This window comes from Mirounga leonina, unplaced genomic scaffold (assembly GCF_011800145.1).
Source record: "Mirounga leonina isolate KUSES-001 unplaced genomic scaffold, KU_Mleo_1.0 Mir_507, whole genome shotgun sequence".
NCBI lineage: Eukaryota > Metazoa > Chordata > Mammalia > Carnivora > Phocidae > Mirounga > Mirounga leonina.
In genome coordinates this window covers 4,458,913-4,472,625 of record NW_023270789.1, presented here as the reverse complement: position 1 = coordinate 4,472,625, position 13,713 = coordinate 4,458,913, and the positions used below count along the sequence as shown (strand labels likewise).

General features: G+C 45.4%; 1 protein-coding gene across 2 annotated transcripts in view; it reads right to left on the bottom strand.

The window, feature by feature from the left end:
- Positions 1–13,713, bottom strand: part of NGF (nerve growth factor) — a 53,375-nt gene that overhangs the window by 1,483 nt on the left and 38,179 nt on the right. For both annotated transcript variants that reach the window (XM_034990225.1, XM_034990224.1), the window contains exon 2: positions 6,868–6,994. The gene's annotated coding sequence lies outside the window, so the exon portion shown is untranslated. The remainder of the gene's footprint in view (positions 1–6,867; positions 6,995–13,713) is intronic.

Here is a 13,713-nt window from a genome sequence, read left to right as displayed (position 1 = left end):
GGGGCGCCTGGGTGGCTCAGTTGGTTAAGCGACTGCCTTCGGCTCAGGTCATGATCCTGGAGTCCCGGGATCGAGTCCCGCATCGGGCTCCCTGCTCAGCGGGGAGTCTGCTTCTCCCTCTGACCCTCCCCCCTCTCATGTGCTCTCTCTCATTCTCTCTCAAATAAATAAATAAAATCTTTAAAAAAAAAAGAAATATCGATGCTGATAACAGCTCCTTGTTGTGTGACATTTTAAAACTTCTCAAGTGCATTCATTTCTAATTTCTCATTAGTCTGTGACTTCGGTTAGGATTTATCATCTTTCTTTCATATACGAGGAAAGTGAGCCACAGAAAATTAACCAAGAGGCCTAAAGTCATCAACACAACTAGGAACAGAACCCAAAGCTGACCCCTTACTAAACCAGTCTACCCTTCCTTCCTTCCCCCTTGCTTTGTCTTTCATTCTTTTTTTTTTTTTAAGATTTTATTTATTCATTTGAGAGAAAGAGAGAGAACATGAGCAGGGGGAGGGGCAGAGGGAGAAGCAGACTCCCTGCCAAGCAGGGAGCCCGATGCGGGACTCGATCTCTGGACTTCGGGATCATGACCTGGGGGGAAGGCAGACGCCCAGTTGACTGAGCCACCAGGTGCCCTTGTCTTCCATTCTTAAACATGCCTTTTCTTTTTATTATTTACTCCTAGGTGAGTATAGAGCAAATGGCAGAAATCATCTGTCCCCATGAGACAGTACAAGCCCCTTTGGAGCACGGGCCAGACAGGGCTCCACACTGTACCAGAGTTGCCCACCAGTGACCACCCCTAGGGCAGCTAACTGTGGAGGTCCCAGTCACACCTGTGGATGGATATCAAATGTCACCTCCTCTGTGAAGCTTCCCTAAATCTTGGTAGGGTTAGAGACATTCCCTAGAGAGGGTGCTCTAACTTTCTATTCCATCCTTTCCCCCTTTTTCTTCCCATTCCCACGGGTCATTCTGCATCGGATCTGGGGTTAGAAAACCTTGTTTGGATTCCCGGCTCGGCTACTTGCTAGCAGAGGGAAGTCACTTAATCTTTCTGAGCCTTAGTTTCCTCATTGGTAAAATTGTAACCACTATTTCACAGGGTTGTTGCGAGGACTGAAAGGTGCGCACACATCTACTTAATTCTGAGTCATTCCAATGTCCTGTGTTGACCATGACGGACTTTATCTTCTTCAGTCACACTGCTGCTTGTTTGCTGTCTGAGCCTACTCCATTCACACCTTTTCATTGCATACTCATTGCCTCAACTGGGCTTCTTTTCAAGCCTGAGGATTTGAGCCTGTCTCCCCACTGGCTGCAAGGCCCTGGAGTGCAGAGCCGTGTCTCATCCACCTGCCCTAGTCACTCCATCCTCGGTGTGCACCTCTCTTGTCTTTCATGGTGGCTTGTGCATTACCTTATCACCTTTCCTAGTGTGGTGGATAATCGAGTACCTTGAGAGCACTTTAGAAGCTGTGCTGTTTGTAGTTATATATTTCCGGGGCCATGTGCAGTGCTGGCATATAATAGGTCCTCCAAAATATAAGGTGAATGGGGCGCCTGGGTGGCTCGGTTGGTTAAGCGACTGCCTTCGGCTCAGGTCATGATCCTGGAGTCCCGGGATCGAGTCCCGCATCGGGCTCCCTGCTCGGCAGGGAGTCTGCTTCTCCCTCTGACCTTCCTCCCTCCCATGCTCTCTGTCTCTCATTCTCTCTCTCTCTCAGATAAATAAATAAAATCTTTAAAAAAAAATATATAAGGTGAATGAATGAAGCAGTGAATGGGGATGGTGCGAGAAGCTCACTCCCTGCCTTCTTTTCATTGTGGTACATGCTTTCTTTTGGATTTTGTGGATGATATGGCTGCATGCTGTGTTCCTAATCTGTTTCAAAATGATGCATTCTTCTCTTCAATACTGTGCTTTTTTTTCCAGCTGGAAACAGGCAGCTCTTTGGTGAGATACCAAGAATAAAACCACCAAATTCTTTTCTCTTGGGTTACTTTGAAAAACATTGGTGTTTACTCCAGTCCTCCAGCCGGCCATGCAGAGGAGGTGGTGGTACATCTGGGCTTTTGCCCACCGCTGGTTCTGCTGGCTAATGGTGTGGCAGATAATTGTCCAGCCAACTGCTACAGAACCGATCATTTGGTTGGTTGGCAGCTAAGTCAAGCCCTTTGGTTTGCTCCTTTTCTTTCTTCTCAATACATGGTATCTCTCATCAGATAGAAGAAGGGAGAAGACATGAAACTGAAAATTCGTCTGTTTATATCCAAATTAGTTAACACTTAGAATTTGGATGGGGAAGTGGAAAAAGGAAACCACTAAAATTTAGGGTTTTGATGGTAATAAGGGACATCCTGCTCCCTATTTCCCATGACCAGAGAGAGATTCCCACCTCCTCCTCCAGTCTCCCCTTTGGTAAGCTCATCCTCTTCTAAGGAGTCAGCTGAGACTTCTGTGGGATTGATGCCCATACCGGGATCTCTAGCCCAACTGCTCTTTTGAAAGCCAGTTCTGAACCTCCGGCAACTCTCCACGGATACTGACATTTTAAACGCAAGGCATCCCAAGCAAAAATCTTCACACTCCCACTCCTCGGTTGATCACTCACTGCCCTCCCTGTATTCAATAGCAGCAGTCCCATTTTGGACCGCTTGACGGCTTATGACGTAGTTCCCCAGCTGCTATCACTTGTGGACATCTCCCCGCACCCCACCCTCCTAAATGTGTTTCTCCAACATTTTCCTTTATTCTGGTACTGGAACCACCATCCCTTTGCTCACCAGCTGCAAACCTCAGCTCATCGCTGGCCTCTGCTGTTTCCTCCCAGCCCTCCCCACCCCAGCCTTTTGCATTTTGCTCCCCAGTAGCATCTCTTGAAATTGTACTTTCTATTCTCACCTCCTGTTCCTAGTTCAGGTCACAGAACCGTCTCCCAACTGATGTTCTGGACCCTCATCTCTCTTCTTCCAGTGCCCGACTGTCCCTAGCCACCCCATTTAACCTCCTGAAGCACCGCTCTGGTCACATCACCCGCCCAGAGGGTCCAGTGGTGAGTAGTTGTCCTTGGTTCAGACTCTTCTATGCCAGGCATACTCCCCCTTGCCCTCCCTGTGCCTTTTCTGCTCCCCACCTCTGTTGGTTGGAGTCCTTCCCATCACCTTTTAACACCCAATTTAAATACCACCTCCACTGGGGAGGGCGGGACCTTTTTCTATTTCTACAGAGACTCTCTCCCTTCTCCACCTCTGTAAAGCATTTCCTTAATGTTGTCTTAGGGCGGTTGTGTTCTCATCTTCTCCCACCTCCAGGCAAACTCCCTGGAGGCAGAAAAGCATCCAGTTCATCTTCGTTGTGTCCAGGTGACCTAGTGTTCACAGGTGGCTCTGGCTGTAAGAATCAGTGAGTGTGCGGACGAGTCCCTTGCTTCTGTGCTCCTTCACTGCTCCATGTGACTGCTGATTCTTAAGGAATCTTCCAGCTCGGACATGCTTCAAACTTAAGTAGCTATGCAGGTTGCTGCTCCGCCTGGCACTCTGCAGGTTCTACTGAATTGATCTCACAAAGTTCTTTTTTCTTTTTCTTTTTTTTTAGAACATGCAACTCTTTTTTTTTTTTTTTTAAGATTTTATTTATTTTTTTGACAGAGAGAGACATAGCGAGAGCAGGAACACAAGCAGGGGGAGTGGGAGAGGGAGAAGCAGGCTTCCCGCAGAGCAGGGAGCCCGACGTGGGACTCGATCCCAGGACCCTGGGATCATGACCTGAGCCGAAGGCAGACGCTTAATGACTGAGCCACCCAGGCGCCCGATCTTACAAAGTTCTTAACGTCAACTGTGACTTCTTGATTCGCTGTCAGGATAATGTTAATGCATGGTAGCGGACAGCATTTCATCACAGTGGAGATTTGCATCAGGGACAGATTGCTTCATTAAGATTTTTGAAAATGTTGCAAATATATCTCTCATAAAAGTTTTTTTTAACTGACTCACCCATAATAGCATGCCCCATAATCTTTTTTTAAAACTTTATTTATGTTTAAAATATACTTCCTAGCTTTTTTTTAAGTGAGAATATTGCCATGTCTGACATTTTCTCATAATGCAGTGACAATATCAAATATTTTTATTTTTATTTATTCATTTTCATTAAGCTCTTTTTTTATTTTTTATTTTTTATTTTTTTATTTTTTTAAATTTTTTTATTCTTATGTTAATCCCCTTACATTACAACATTAGTTTTAGATGAAGTGTTCCATGATTCATTGTTTGCGCACAACACCCAGTGCTCCATGCAGAATGTGCCCTCCTAAATACCCACCACCAGGCTAACCCATCCTCCCACCCCCTCCCCTCTAGAACCCTGTTTGTTTTTCAGAGTCCATCGTCTCTCATGGTTCGTCTACCGCTCCGATTTCCCCCGCTTCATTCTTCCCCTCCCGCTACCTTCTTCTTCTTCTTTCATTAAGCTCTTTATTGTAGTTCCAGTAAAGTTAACAGTGTTATATGAGTTTCAGGTGTATAATATGGTGATTCAACAATTCTATACATTACTCAGTGCTCATCATGATAAGTGTACTCTTTAATCCCCTTCAGCTATTTCTTTTTAAATTAAATAAGGCTTTCTTTTAAAAAATCATCAATGGAGAAATAAAGAAAAGAAAAAACAAGTGTGATTTCTATTCTAGTGATATAATGAACAAAAGCAGTTTATAAGAGAACATTCTCTCCTTGGTTGACGTGAACCAGGGAGTGAGTTTTATTTATTTATTTTTAAGAACAAGCTTTGAAGCCTTTCTCTTGAAGACATGACAGTCCTCACCGAGGCTTCACTAAGCAGAGCCCTGTAAGCTGAGTGATCTGCTGGGGATGATGCCGTTAGGGGCTCGCATGTTGGAACGTGTTCTGTGTCACTGCTGAATGTTCTGTATTTGTCCTGCTCCTAGCCTGAGTGGAGGATAAATGATTAAGAGTATGTGTGTGTGTGTGTGGGGGGGGGTGCCTTTTATTCAGGGCTCCCCCACTTTTGTGCCCTGTCTTGGACCAGTGGTATTTCTGTGGGTTTCCAGTGGTTCCTATGCTCCAATCATGACAGAAATTTCCTGCACTAGGTGAGTGATCTTCACGCGGACTCGGGCTGCACCTGATGAGGTGATGAAGCTGCTGGATGGAGCTAAGCAAATGGCCCACATTCCTGTGGCTCGGAGGGCTGACAGCACCTGGAGACCGCGGCCATGGAGCTTCTCTATCCGGGGAGTATGATGACTCCTGCCTCAGAGGGGTGGTGCCTAGAGCTTTAGTGATTCTGGGCCCAGAGATCGGGTCAGTGAACTGGGGTCACTAGTGTTAGTGAGGCTAAGTTCCTGTGGCTGAGGAAATCCAGCCTCCTCCTCCAGCCACGTTATGAGAGTGGGTCAAAGGTCATTTTCGCTGTACTCTTGGCCTTGCTCTAAATGTAAACATGCTGCTGTCTTCAGTGGTAAAGACTGGGACACCCCCAGTTGTCAGGGCCTGTGTGGACTGTGAGAGGCATTCTGTGGCTCCTCAGCTCCCCAGGGAGGTACCCCTGAGGCCACAACAGAGAATAGCATTGCCAGGATAGAACCCAGGGAGTGCTTCTGCTGGCATCTCCCGCGGGAAGCTTGGACTGGAAAGGACAGCAGAGATGATCCAGTCCAGAGGTTCAGGGCATCAGAATCACCTGGAGGGCCTGCTAAACTGCAGACTGCTGGGTGCCCAAGAATCTGCATTTCTCACAAGCTCCCAGGTGATACTGATGCTGCTGGGTGGGGACTGCATTTTGAGAACCAGCGATCTAGTCCAATCCTTGAACTAGACAGAGGAGAGACACGGGTGTCAGGGAGTCTGAGTGACCTAGGGTTCTGCAGCTAGTGAGTGGCAGGCTCCGCCTTGGCGTCACTCAGCCTCAGTACCTTCCAGAGGAGAGAGCTCCAAGGCCCCACTCACTGGAACCCATGGCTACACTTACTCATTCACCAACATCAAAATGAGAATTCCATTCAACAGATTGTAAGTTTCACCTTCCTCATGCCACAAATCCGGACACTGGGGAATACCTGGATATGCGATTATTTTCATATTTGGTTTATCAGGTTTCTGGGCATCAGGTAGATTTGGTCCAAAAGCACTTAAAATGCCCATGATAGAAATACATAGCCAGAAAGCACTAGCGGGTACAGGCACTATGGCTTTATTGGGAACGGGATCTACTGGTCTGCAGTCTTAGACACACATCTTAAAATGAATGCGGGAGATCATAATTATCATCATTATCCTTTATTGGGCATAAGTACCTCATTAACCATCACAACAAACCTGGGAGGAGGCCTTATTATTCCCATTGTACAGAGGAGAAAACAGAGAGGCAGTAAGAGTAAGTACCCTGATGTGGGCACACACCCAGTGGCAGTGGAACTCAGTGCTGGCCTCTGTCCCCAGATCTGGAGCTCTCCCCACCTTCTATTCCATGGCCAAGTGCATGAGAGTGATCAAGGACATTTCATCTCACGAGGTTGCCTGCTCAGACAGATCAGGAGCTGTGTGGAGGCTCTGACTGATGTTCTCTGTCTGTCTACTGGAGGCCCTGTGTTCTGTTACTTCAGAGGTGGGCAGCTCAGACTCTTTACATGTCCCTGGAAGCTGTGGGGTCAGCTAAAAGCATGGCAGAATTCTTTCCCGGTCGGACCAGGGCCACATGTGCTGGATCACTAGGACCCACCCCAGGCTCCTGCTGATTAGCAGTTAGATGTGACTCTCCTTCTTCAGCTTGGGGCTCATTTCTAGCTGTCTTGGATGCTCCAGAGCCAGGAGCCTTGGTGAGGCAGAAGCCCCTCAAGTGCTTACCTCGGTGTGGCCAGGACAGAAAGCTGCTCCCTTGGAAAAGCCGTTATTGGGCCCGGACGCTGAGCTGAGCTTGGGTCCAGCATGCCATCCAGCCCCCTGGACTGCAGCACGACCACAGGCCAGGACTCTGTGGGATGAGAGAGCTGGCATTAGATGAGTGCTTCACCATATTCTCTAGCAGATGGATAGCTATACCATAGGCAGGAGGGGAGGGATGTGCCAATAGGACAAACCCTATTCCCCGAGTTCTGGAACTTTACCAGCATCAGCACCCAGGAAGGACCTAGAACCTAGCTGCTGAAATTGCCAGGGGCTGACCTTGCACAGACCTACGGTGGCACCTGCCTCCCATTCTTGTGTCAAAGCACTTGGTTTCTGCCTGGATGCAGTCCATGGGTCCCAACGAGGTGCTTCCAGTCACACCCAGGGTCCTGCTCCAGCAGACCCCTAACCCAGCAATGAAATGGAAATTATTCTGTACATTACACACATGCAGATGTAGTAGACCCAACTTGGGACAGCCCAACTTAAGATAAATTATATGGAAGAAAAAGTCCTGACAATTGAGAACAAGTTGGTACTTTGATAAAAATCCAGATGAGTTATGGTGGCAAATATGACAACCTGACCACTTGATAGATAAGAGAAAGCTCTTATAGAATTGGGTTGTGACTCTCAGAGAACCATGCCAAAAGTCAAATTTTATCAATCAGAAGATATATAGATGATAAAATGAGAAAAAAAAATAGGTTGTATTTTTAGGTTTGTAAAAAATAGGTTGTAAGTTTAGGTTGTAGTTCCTAGAAGCAATGGAAGTTTTCTATTCGCCTCTCACTTCTATAAACCTTGTATATGTAAGTACTTTCTTCCTTCATTCAACAATATTTCCTGAGCCCCCGCTATTTGTTAGGCACTGATCTGGGTGCTGGGGACCCAGCAGTGAATAAGACAGACAGGGTCTCTTCTCTTATGGAGCTTACAGTCTTATATAAATAAACAATATATCTCCTGAATCTTTACATGTCATGAAGGAAATACACAAGGTATGATGATAGAGGGGGACTGCGGGGTGTAGCGAAGGGATCCTGTAGACAGGTTGCTCAGTGAAGAGTTCTTGGAGGAAGTGGTCTTCAGATCTGAAGGATGAAAAGGAATGAGGGAGAGAACTTTCCAGGCAAAAGGAACAGCAAGTGCAAAGGCCCTGAGGTAGAAACAAGTCAAAATTGCTGAACATGTAGGGAAATGAAATGAGGAGGTAAAAGGAACCAGGTCTGCAAGGACATAGCTGGAGCTATGGTTTTATCCTAAGGGTAACGGGAAGGGAGTGGAGGGCTTTAAGCAGGAGAATGACATTTTTAATGAATGAATGAATGAATGAACTATTATATCTATTGTAGAACTTGTGAAGGATTGAGTAACCCCCCCCAAAAATTTCTAGATGACATCTGTATCCTTCCTGTTTGTATTCTCTCTCCAATTCCAAAAACCCCTTTCCCTATCATGTTTTTTCCAGTGTGGGCCCCCACCACTTATCTTCCTTCAACCCTCTCTCATCTTGTACTACAGAAGGAAATGTCAATGAAGCCACCAAGTCCCTAATTACATAGAGGAGGTAGTGGACAGGGAGGTTGAAAGAGCATCTGGAGTGTTTTTCCTGCTGCTAGAAATCATAAAATTAAGGACTGGGATGTTTCCATTCCTCTTCCTTACCACTCTGCTCAAAATATCCTTTTGCCTCAGCAGTACTAGAAAAACCTTCCAATAATCAATTGGGGTTCAAGTCTAGAGATGGAAATTTACCTAAACACCCTTTAAAAATGTTAGATTCTGCGGCAAAGTACACTGCCATGCTCTCTCAGAGTTGGGTTTAGCACTGGAGAGGGAGAATGGCATGTCCCCAGGTAATAGGTGGGCATTTTGGGGCCTGGTTCCATCACTCCTAGGAAAGAAGGTCTAGATCCAGTCCACAAATTTTTCATCTGGGCATTTGGCCAAGACTGACTGACCATTAGACTGGAACCCAGCTGCATCCTGGTCCAATTCACTATGATTCTTGGATAAACCACTTACGATCTTTAAGCATTTCTGAGCTTCCTTCTCCACAGGACAAGGAACTGCTATGATGATAACTAAGGTCTCCAGCCCTGATCATCTGTGATTCTATGAGGTCAATTCATATTTTCCAGTCTGTATCCCTACTGGATTCTTAAGTAATGTTTCTCCCACCCAAACACTAGAATTATTTTTTTTCATTAATTAAACAGTAAAACTTGCAGGCCTTGTGTCAACCACTACATTAGGTGCTAAGGACACAAAGAAGAATATAACATAATACTTAACTTCCAAGAGCAAATAATCTAGAGGTGAGGAAAGGCAAACACATGAACATGCATTTGAAGTACAGTGTGATAAGTATGATGTGTATTTGACACGATATGGAAATTAATCAAAGAAGGAACTAGTTTTATCTGTCCAGATTAACCAGAGACATAGGTTCATGGAGGATGTAACATCTGAGCAGGGTTCTTAAGGATGAATAGAAGTTCATCAGGGAAGAAAGGAAGGAAGGGCATCACAGATTCCCCAGAGTTCAAGAATTGGCTAGAGATTCAACACAGCTCAAAGGGGGCTTGGGGAAAGGAATAGTGATGGGTCTTGTACAGCAGTAGGTGCTTACGAGCTTGCAGAGCTCACTGCAGTGGCCTGCCCACTCATGTTATTTCCTGTGTGACACTTTGCCTCTACGGAACAACCAGGGAAGTAAGAGTGACTTTCTCTAGAAAAATTTTGGATATTCTATTACAAGCCAGGATGGCCTCCAGTTTAGATGATAAGAAGGAGAGAGAAGGTCAATCTTTTTTTTTTTTAATTTTTTTATTCTTATGTTAATCCCCATACATTACATCATTAGTTTTAGATGTAGTGTTCCATGATTCATTGTTTGTGCATAACACCCAGTGCTCCATGCAGAATGTGCCCTCCTCAATACCCATCACCAGGCTAACCCATCCTCCCACCCCCCTCCCCTCTAGAACCCTCAGTTTGTGTTTCAGAGTCCATCGTCTCTCATGGTTCGTCTACCCCTCCGATTTCCCCCCCTTCATTCTTCCCCTCCTGCTACGAGAGAAGGTCAATCTTAATTAAAAAATCCCACAACTTCTAGGTAGAACTGTCTTCTTGGGGGTTTGCTCCAGACCTATCACAAAAAGTTCCCTGGCCCTATAGATGCTATCTGGGCCAAGCCACCTTGGTGCACCAGGGTCATCTGCCAATCTAGGTGCCTGAGTGCTATCTTTGAGACTCTGTCTAGCATCTCCAATGCCCTTGACCTTCTCTTGTTCAGTGTAGGTATAGACAGTTTGCTGCTGGAGAGAACAATTCCCTGTCCAGAATACTGAAACACTAAATGATTTCCATAGATGCTGCTGTCATTGTGTTTAGCCTTATGGTAGTGAAGGTTGGGGCTCTAAAATTAAGTCTGATTTAAATATTACCAATTTCTAATGCAAAGATATGAGGGACAAGCAATCCAAATGCCTATCTATTTTAAAACCCTCTCTGTTCTCATGAGGTAATCACTTAATCAGATGGCTCTCACCCTTTTACAAGTGCATGAAAATAAAGCCAAGTTCATTGCAGACCCATGTTCTATTCCTTCTTCCAGGGCATGATGGAATACTCTTGAAGTCTGGTGTACCTCTTCTAGACCAGGACAACCCTCGTCTGTCCAGGATCTCATGTTTAAGCCAGTGATTCTCAAAGTGTGGGCTGGAGTAGTATCAGCAATATCTTAGAACTTATTAGAAGTGCAAATGCTTAGGCTTCACCATAGTCCTAGCAATGCCGAGTGAGACCCTGTCGTCTGTGTTTTAACAATCCCTCCGGTGATTCTGTGCACACCTAAGCTTGAGAATAACTGCTTTAGAGGGTCTACTCTGGCTCTCCTCCATCTGCAATCTCCCCATGGGGTGAGGGATCCAAGGCCAAGTGAGAGGATCAACCCAGAGTCAGTCTACTACTGTGGACTGCCTGCTTGACTGGAACTTGCCATATTATAATCCATCTTATGTCTATACCATGACCCCAGAACCCCAGACCAACCAGCATCAAGTTAGCTAGAACTAGAGGTTCTTCTGAGGACCCCATGAGGTTAAGCCTACTTGAATAGCTCTCTGTTGTTGCCTACCTCAGTGTCCCCTTCACTTTCTTAAGGTCTCAATGAGATCTTTTGGTCAGTTTCAGCTAAGAAGCTTAGACAATGGCAAATAGTTGAAAATCCAACTTAATATATAGTTTGAGGAAACTAAACCTCTGCTGGAGAGTTATCAGGGAGTGATGGGCATCAGCTGCAGCAACTGCAACCTGCTAACTGTCGGTCAGCATCCTGCCAAGTCCTCCATGCTTGAACTTTGTGGAAGATTTCATCTACCTCCTAGCTTCCCCTTTCCACTGCCCTCCTCCCCCCAGATCCTCTACCGCAGTAGCTCTCCACCCTGGCTGATCACTGGAATCACCCAAGGAGCTTTACAAACTCCTGACACATGTCCCCTCTCCAGAGATTACAGCTTAACTGTTCTGGAGTGCTGCCTGGGGTTTAGCATTTTGTAAAGCTCCCGAGGTGACCCCAAGGAAAAAGCCAGGAGTGAGAACAACTGCTATACAGGAGGAACAAGAAGCTTGACATTGGCTTTGATGAGTTAGCAATTTAGAGACAATATCAAGAAAGTAATATATCTCAGAAAATGTAAAGTGCAGACATGGTCACATTTAGGCAACAAGAATACAGCTTCCAGACTCTCCACCCTCTGTCCTGCCAACTGTCTAGATATAATTAATGTTCGTGAATTGGAAGGTTTTCTTTTTACTCCTTGTGTGCCACTTAAAATGTTGTTTGGTGGTTGGAGCTATGGGTAGCTTATTATTAAACCCAAGGATTATTTGCGGGCAATTTTAATACCAAAGATTTGGGGATGCTCGACCAAAAAGACCTCTTGGACCATTCCTTGCATGAGCTCGGAAGCAATGGCTAGTCCCAAGAGCAGCTTAAGCCACATCAAAGATGCCCAAGCATCTGGCGTGAACTGCAGCTTCCTTTCTCCCAGCTTCCACCAGCCAGAGTTCTGTGCTGAGAAAACTCACTGGGGATGTTGGGCATTAAGAATGTGTAGTTGAGGGAATAATAATAGTAATAATAATAGTTGGTGCTCTTGCTGTGATTTTCATTGCTGTGACTTTTCCCCCTGATTCTCTCCTTTCTCTGGTAGTTCTCACTCTGAGCCTGTATGCAAAAAAGAAATTTGAAGTCTTTTGTGTTGTAAGTCTGTTTTCCTAATTTTTAGACTAATCAGAAATTTTCTAGTATGGAACATGACCATGAGGTTTGCTGACTAGGAGCTCTTTTTTTGTGGCGGGGGGTGGGGGGGGGGGGGGGGTGGAATTCAATTTTGGCCATATAGAGATGATTGGATGTGTTTTAACTATTTAGTGGTTTTGGCAAGTCCAATAGGAAAATAGCGCATCTGGCACCAAGGACTTAGGAAGACATTAAGGTTCAGCAAAACTGCTATTCTTTTTGACTGAAAGTTTCAATGCTGACAATTCTAAAGTGCCCTGCCATGTTTCTCTAAAAGATAAATGGTCCTCTGGCTCTTTGGGAGATTTCTGAGGTAAATTACAAAACCCTCACATTTCTCCAGAGAGTCAGGCAGCTTAAGGAAGAAACCACCGAGGTTGGCTGACCTTGAGCTTCAGAATCAAGGAGCATTTGCTACAAATGTGCATGGTCTCTTGGTGTGTGTGGCTGGCCACCATCTGCATGGTATTTACCTGACTAGATTGATGAGCTGTGCAATGCCAACACCACAGAGAGGTTTTCAAAGCATGGGTAATTAGAACACCAATGGTGGGAGATAAGACATCTAAACATAGCAGCCTTCCAGTACAGAGCTGAGGGCAGCGCACTTTTGCAAGAATGTACTGCTAAATAACAGTCCTCGTACTAGAGCCCATCGACTTAGTAATACTAATGATATATCTATAATCTACATTTCAGTGCCAAAAACAATCTAATCGTTTTTCAAACTTCTCTGCAACCCCAAGAAAACATCTCCTTGGTTCCAACTGGCTGATCCTTAAACCACAAGAAAAAGATCCATTTCAGCTCTGCTCTTGGCCTTTCCTTGCCTGCCATTCCCATACTTGGGACTAAGAGCAGACAGAAGAATTGGGGAAAAAGGACTCTCAGGTTGGTTGGAGTCCAAGGTTGTTTTCAATAATACCAGCACCTAGCAAGGTTTCTAACCTGCCGCAGACCTCGGGTGACCACCTGGGAAGGAACACATGAATGAAAACAAAACCTTGCCAGTGAATGCTAATTCGGATCCAAGTCCTTCCTTCTACTTGCTTTATAGGATTAAATGTCCTCAGCAACTCTTGAGCTAGCCTTTTCCTCTCAGTGTGTGGTATGTTTTCCAAGCAATAGGTCAAGCAGTGTTACAGCACATTAGTCTATAATGCAATTCAGATGTAACTTCAGAAATAAAGACAAGCTAAAGATCTATAGTTCTGAGACAGACCAAGAAAAATCCTGGCCTAACAGACACACAGTGTTCTAGGGCTTTTAAAAAAGGCAGGCAGGTCATCTTTCAATTGGTGAGGGATAAGGAACGGGCTATACTTGAATGTAAGGATCCCAGTAAAATGTCACCCTCACTGGTTCGTGAGACACACTCATCCGTGAGAAACCCACACTTGTCCGTGAGACACACTCATTTGTCTGGGAGACACCCACACTTGCCTGTGAGACACACTCACTCGTCTGTGAGACACTCACACTTGTCTGTGAGA